The 7,847-nt window shown below is 39.0% G+C and overlaps 1 non-coding gene across 1 annotated transcript; it reads left to right on the forward strand.

Moving 5' to 3' along the window:
• Positions 1-2,804: 2,804 nt before the first annotated feature.
• Positions 2,805-2,939, forward strand: LOC119002896 (small nucleolar RNA SNORA75). Its single transcript, XR_005069833.1, has one exon. It is a non-coding gene; the product is annotated as a small nucleolar RNA SNORA75 (small nucleolar RNA).
• The last annotated feature ends 4,908 nt before the right edge of the window (positions 2,940-7,847 follow it).

Consider the following 7,847-nt stretch of genomic DNA (forward strand, 5'->3'; position numbering starts at 1 on the left):
GGAAGCAACCAGAGTTCAAAACAATGGTGATAAAAATGCTCAAGGACCATAGGGAAAGAATGGATGATCTCGGTGAGAACTTAAACAAGGAGATCATAAGCATTAAAAAACATTTAGAGGACAAAATAACAGAAAACACCCAAGCCGAGCAACAAAAAGAAAAAAGGATTTCTTAAAATGGGGAAAGTCTGGGGGAACCATGAAGACAACATCAAATGTAACAACATCCACATCATAGAGGTAACAGGAGGAGGAGAGAACAAGAGCTCAAAAACTTGTTTGAAGAAATAATGGCTGAAGACTTCACTAATGTGGTAAAGGAAGAAGTCACACAAGTACAGAAAGTGCAGAGAGCCCCAAACTACATGAACCCAAAGAGGATCACATCAAGATACATCATAATTGAAAAGACAAAGGTTAAAGATAGAGAATCTTAAAAAAAATCAAGAAAAAGACAGAAGAGCTACAAAAGAGCTTGAGTAAGACTGTCAGCTGATTTCTCAACAGAAACAGTTCAGGCCAGAAGGGATTGGCAAAAAATATTCAAAGTGATGAAAGCAAGCACCTATAACCAAGACTCTACCCAGCAAGGCTATCATTACTTTAAATATAAATGAATTAAATGTTCCAATAAAAGGACATGGGGTAACTGAATGGATAAGAAAACATGATCCATGTATGTGCTGTCTATAAGAGACCCATCTCAGAACAAAAAAATGCACACAGATTGAAAGTGAAGGGATGAAAAAAGATATTCCATGAAAATGAAAATATAAGCTGGGGTAGTAATACTTATATGAGACAAAATAGACTTCAAAACAAAGGCCATAACAAGAGACAAAGAAGGACATTACATAATGCTAAAAGAATCAATCCAACCAAGAGGATATAAATCCTTGTAAACATATGCACCCAATATAGGAGCATCTAAATATATAAAGAAAATCTTGATGAACATATGGGAGAGATTGACAGTAATATAGTAACAGCAGGGGATTTTAACACCATTGACATCAATGGATAGATCCTCCAGGAAAAAAAATCAACAAGGAAACAGCGACCTTAAAGGACACACTAGAACAGATGGATTTAAGTGATATTTACAGAGCATTTCACTCCCAAAGCAGCAGAATATACATTCATTTTCAGGGCACATGGTACATTCTCTAGGATAGACCACATGTTAGGACACAAAACAAGTCTTAATAAATTCAAGACTAAAACCACATCAAGCATCTTCTCTTACCACAATGTTATAAACTAGAAATCAATTATAAGAATAAATCTGAAAAACAGATAAACACATGGAGGCCAAATAACATGTTACTAAATGATGAGTGGGTTAACAAGAAAACCAAAAGTTACCTTGAGACCAAAGAAAGTATACACACAACAACCAAAAATTTATGGGACACAGCAAGACCAGTCCAAGAGGGAAAGAAGCAAGAAAAATCTCAGATAAACAATCTAACCTTATACCTAAATGAACTAGGAATAGAACAACAAAGCACAGAGTAAGTAGAAGGAAGGAAATAATAAAGTTTAGAACAGAAATAAATGACACAGAGACTGAAAAAACAATACAAAAGATCAATGAAAATGACAGCTGGTTCTTTGAAAAGATAAAGAATATTGACAAGCATCTGACTAGACTCATAAAATTTTAAAAAGAGAAGACCCAATTAAATAAAATGAAAAGTGAAAGAGGAGAAATAACAACTAATATCACAGGAAAACAAGGGAAATAAGAAAATACTACAGACAACTACATGCCAACAAATTGGACAACTGAGTGAAATAGATAAATTCCCAGAAACATACAATGATTCCAAAATGAAATCAAGGGGAATTAGAAAATAGAAATAGACAGATCACAACTAATGAAATTGAAGCAATAACCAAAGAATTTCCAGCAAACAGAAGTCCTGGACCAGATGGCTTTACAGGTGAATTTTGCCAAACATTCAAAGAAGAAATAATAGCTGTCTTTCTGAAACTATTCCAAAAAATGTGAGAGGAGGAATGATTCCCAAGCTCATTTTATGAGGCCAGCATTACCCTAATTCTAAAACAAGATAAAGATACTGATACACACACACACACACACACACACACACACACACTCACACACATAAATGCCAGTATCCCTGATGGACATAGATGCAAAAGTTCTCAATAAAATATTAGCAAACTGGATCCAACAATACAGTAAAAAGGTCATATGCCATGATCAAGTAGGATTTATTCTGAGGATGCAAGGTTGGTACAATATTTGCAAATCAATAAGTGTGATACACCACATAAACAGAATGAAGGATAAAAATCAGATGATCATATGAATAGATGCAGAAAAAGCATTTGGTAACATTTATCACCCATTTATGACAAAAACTCTCAGCAAAGTGGGAATAGAGGGAACATAGCTCAACATCATAAGGGCCATATATGACAAACCCATGGCCAACATCATACTCAACGAGCAAACAGTGGAAGTATTTAACTTAAGAACAGAACAAGACAGAGGTGTCTGCTTTCATCACTTTTATTCAGCATAGCACTGGAAGTTCTAGCCACAGCAGTCAGACAGGAAGAAGGAAAGGCATCCATACTGGGTGACATAAAACTGTCATTATTTGCAGATGATTTGATACTGTATATAAAAAACCCTAAAGACTCCATCAAAGAAAACTACTAAAACTGATCAATAAAATTGGTAAAGTAGCAGAGTACAAAATTAAGAAATTTCTACAGTTTTACACACCAAAAATGAACTATCAGAAACAGGAACTAAGAAAACCATCCCAGTCTTCTCACTGAGTTCCTTTCTGTCCACGTGTGGCAATTCATGGATTCACAAAAGAAGAAGAGACAATTCACAGAGCTCACATTATTTTGCCTGCTATCTCCAGAAATATGTTCTGCTATTTTGTGAGACATTCTGGGGTGGGTGGAAGGAGGGGGGAATCCCATTTACAATTGCAACAAAAATAGTAATAATAAGGTACATAGGCATCAGTTTAACCAAGGAGGTAAAAGACCTATACTCAGAAAATTATAAGATACTGAAGAAAGAAATCAACAAAGATACAAATATATGAAAGCATATGTCATGTTCATGGGTAGGAAGAATTAACATCATTACTATGTTCAAACTACCCAAAGCAATCTATAGATTCAAGGCAATTCCTATCAAAAGACCAATGTCAAATTTCACAGAACTAAAACAAATATTTCAATAATTTATATCAAACCACAAAAGACATCATATATCTTCAGCAATCTTGAGAAAGAAGAATAAAGTTAAAAGTATCACACTACCTAATATCAAAATATACTACAAGGTCAAAGTAAACAAAACAGTGTGGTACTGGCATAAAACCAGACCTATAGACCAATAAAGTAGACTAGAGAACCCAGAAATAAACCCAGGGCTTTATGGCTAATTATTATTTGACAAAGGAGGCAAGAGCATACAATGGGGTAAAGGCAGTCTATTCAATAAGTGGTGTTTGGAAAATTGGACAGATACATGCAAAAAAATGAAACTAGACCACCTCTTTACACCATACACAAGAATAAGCTCAAAATGGATTGAAGACTTACATGTAAGACTTGAAACCATAAACATCCTAGAAGAAAGCATAGACAGTAAAATATCAGATATTTCTCACAGCAATATTATTTCTGATATACTCATATCTCCTCAAGCAAAGAAAATAAAAGAAAAAAAACAAATGGGACTACATCAAACTCAAAAGTTTTGGACTCAAAGGAGACCATCAACAAAATAAAAGACAACCCACTGAATGGGATCATTGCCAATGATACATCTGATAGAGGGTTAACATCCAAAATATATAAAGAACTCAGACAAGTCAACACACCAAAATAAAAAACCCAAATAATTCAGTTAAAAATTGGGCAGAGGACTGAATAGACAGTTCTCCACAGAGGACATACAGGTGGTCAATAGACATATGGAAAGATGCTCCGCATCATTAACCATCAAAGAAATGCAAATTAAAACCCCAATGAGATGTCACCTCACACCCATCAGAGTGGCTACGATCAATAAATCAACAAACAACAAGTGCTGGCGAGAAGGATGTGGAGAAAAGGGAACCCTCACGCACTGCTGGTGGGAATGCAGACGGAGGCAGCCACTGTAGAAAACAGTATGGAGATAACTGAAAAAATTAAAAATGGAACTGCCTTTTGATCCAGAGATTCCACTTCTGGGTATATACCCAAAGAGATTCAAATCACCAATGCAAAGAGATATACGCAACCCTATGTTCACTGTGGCATTATTTATAATAACCAAGATTGGGAAGCTGCCCAAGTGTCCATCACTAGATAAATGGACAAAAAAAGCTGAGGTACATTTATACCACGGAACACTCCTCAGCTGTAAAAATGAAGGAAATCTTACCTTTTGCCACAGCATAGATGGACCTAGAGGGTATTATGGCAAGTGAAAATAGAGAAAGGCAAATACCATAAGATTTCACTTATATGTAGGAACTAATGAAGAAAATAAACAAAACAGAAACAGACTCATAGATGCAAAGAACAGACTAACAGCTGTCAGAGGGGATGAAATAAGTGAAGGGATTAAGAAAAAAATCCTCATAGACACAGGCATCATTTTGGTGATTACCAGAGTGAAGGGGGCAGGGACAAGCAGAAGAGGGTAAAGGGGGGATAAATGGTGATAGAAGGAGACTTGACTACATAGTGAACACACAATATAATATACAGATAATATATTATAGAATTGCACACCTGGAACCTATTTAGTTAACAAACATAACCCCCCTCCCATTCAATAAATATATATGCATTAAAAAAGATAAAAGCCAAATTCAGGCCACCCTGGTCAACCTTGACTTGTCTGCCACGTGGCTAACAAGACATGGTGGTCGATTTCCTGGGAAGATATGAACCTGTTTCACACTGGGGACATTACCCCAGCCATCGAGTACTGACTGGGACTCCATATAATAAAGAGAGCTGAGCATGAAGTCAGAGCAGCAAGCACCAGGGAAGTGAGCCAGAGCAGGGACCTTCCAAGGGAGAAGATGGAGAGCCACCTGAAAGGAGGTCTCACAGTGAGAGGGGAGAGGGGCACAGGCAGTGACTCTACAGATGGGATGTCTGGCCTGGAAACCCGCCCCAAGTACCTTCCTTTCACTAGCAGCCAGGCTCAAAGCTACAGAGAACGTCTTCAGTGGGACGAGCGTCACATGAAATGAGTGAGTTTGCCCAGAATTACATTTACATCGACCAGGGGGACTGAGGGGACCCAATGCTAATATTAAAGTAATTACTTTTTAAATTTTTAAAATTAAATGTATCGGGGTACCATTGATTAATAAATTACTTTAAAAATGTAAGTTGCTTTTTCTCATACTCCATGTGCAATTTTAAATCTTCATTCCTGCTTTGCGTGGGAGCTCCTCTGAGATTTCAACATATCCTCACAGAGCATACAACTATCTACACATAAATCAATTCTAAACCTGGAGTAGGATTTGGAGTAAAATCACCTCCAGGCAAGGCCCAGAGTCAGTGAGAGACAAGACACCAAGAGGTGGCATGAGTAAAGATGGACCCTGGGAAGTCACTGTTATTTTCAGAAATAAGGTTTCTCATTAGACCGACTTGGAAAGAAAACTGCAGAATGCTTCAACTGCCCGAGGGAGGTCTCCCTCTCTGAGCACACTCGTGCATCCTCATTGCTCAGGCCTGCCGAGAGCCTGAGGGCTCCCAGATCTGTGTCAGTCCTGAACCCCAAACCTTCTCTGTGCCCAGAATCCCTTCTCCTTCTCTCCTCTTTGGTCCCAGACTTTGGCTCAACGAATGACGCTGTCCCTAACCACCCTCTGCCTTGCAAATTGAAGCTCTTTCGGTTTTCAGAACTATTATGGACTGGCATTTCTGGCTGAGATTAAAAATAACCCCACCAGACAGCCTGTGAGATGTGGTTTCCTGAGAGCCCAGGCCTTGGGAATGCAAATCAGGAAATGAGCCAGTTGCCACTGACACTTACCAGAGAAAACTGTCATTTGCATCTACACTCCAGATCCAGGGTGACTGCAAATAAATCAGGGGCCCATTCAAACCAGTTCCTGAGCACAGCCTGAGAGCTCATGCTGGAGGTAGATTTGGAAAAAGGAGTGAGAGGACAAAGCTCTTAGAGTGGGGACTAATGAACCCATGTCACTGCCAGGACAGAGGGACGGGCAGTGAGTTCCCAGTGTCTGACGCTAAACTGACTGGATTCCCGTTGACTGAATGAGTGTCCTTTACAGCGGCTAGCCCTCCCACCAGTCCCCCAAAGACCCCTTCCTATACTTTCAGTAATGACATCCTCTGTAATAATGTCATCATTATCACCAGTGGCATGTTCTCAGGTCTGGAGCAAACATCAGTGATTAGTGAAAACATTTCAATATACAGTGATAGTAATAGCTAACTGTGGGCATGAAGCAGAAACCAAGTCCAGTTTGAGCTCGCTCATGAAACAGATTTTCCCGAAGTCACTTCTATCCACACACCTGAATGTAGTAATTCCCTTCCCAGCAATCGTTATTGAGCTCCCTAAATTCTATTGCATCGTATCATGTCATATCATAAAATATCAGTTAAAAACGGGTTTGCTTTAAGGTTCTAAGCTTCCAGATTCTGGCCTGGATTTCCCTAATGGACTTTGTGTAACTTCTGTTCTACAGCTTTGACCTCCTGTCTACACCAAAGCTTCCCCTCTTAGGAACTCCACCAAGTTTGTCTGTGTTCATCTACAGTAGGCTAGGCCAGGCTGCAATGCACTCACGACCCTAGTGTCCTTGTTTTTAGGAAATCCACTGACGTATTTAGGGGTGAAGGGGCATCATATGGAAGGGGTTTCCTCTCACACAGTTCATGGGAAAAAGACATATGTACAAGGTCTGTCTGGAAAAAGTCTAGTCATTGTTAATATAACAAGAATGGTTTGCACAACATCGATATAAACTGGCAGCTGAGGAGAGGGGACTGGAAAGCACAGGCATGAACAATGACGACTTCACTGTACTAGTCAGTGGGGGCAGGAGACACCACTGAATGAGCATGTGTACTGCATGGCCGTCTCACTCAAAATGACTAAGTAGAACAACAAATCTGCATCAAATTTTGCATTAAGCTTGAACATTTATCTACGGAAACTATTCATATGATTCAGAAGGCACAGCTATGGGCAACTGGTGATCGGAAGCTTCATCATAACAATGTGCCTGCTCGTGCATCGTGTCTCATGCAGAATTTTGGGGTGAAAAATTAAATCACCCAGGTGACTCAGCCCCGCTATAGCCCAGATTTGGTGCCCTGGGACTTCTGACTTTTCTCAAAACTAAAGTCACCTTTGAAAGGGAAGAAATTTCAGACCATTAGTGACATTCAGGAGAATATGATGGGGCAGCTAATGGCGATTGGGAGAACTGTGTGAGGTCCCAAGGTGCCTACTTTGGAGGGGACTAAGGTGTCATTGTCCTATGTACAATGTTTCTCATATCCTGTGTCTTCTTCAATAAATGTCTTTCTATTTTTCATATTACCTGGCTGGATATCTTCTGGACAGACCTTGTATACAGTATTCAGAGAGAAGAAAGAATCAAGCAAGGTGATAAGTCAGCAACATTTAGGTAATCTGGGTGAAGGACCTGCAGGAATCCTTTGTGCTGTCTTGCAACTTTTCTACAAGTCCGAATTTAAGTCAAAAGTAGAAGTTAAAAGAAAGAAAAATTACCTTAGAAGAGGGGTGGGCTTTAAAGGAAATAATATCCATGAAAAAATGCTCTATAAATTAT

The sequence above is a fragment of the Sturnira hondurensis genome, unplaced genomic scaffold, assembly GCF_014824575.4.
Source record: "Sturnira hondurensis isolate 20B ecotype Veracruz unplaced genomic scaffold, ASM1482457v3 Scaffold0018310, whole genome shotgun sequence".
NCBI lineage: Eukaryota > Metazoa > Chordata > Mammalia > Chiroptera > Phyllostomidae > Sturnira > Sturnira hondurensis.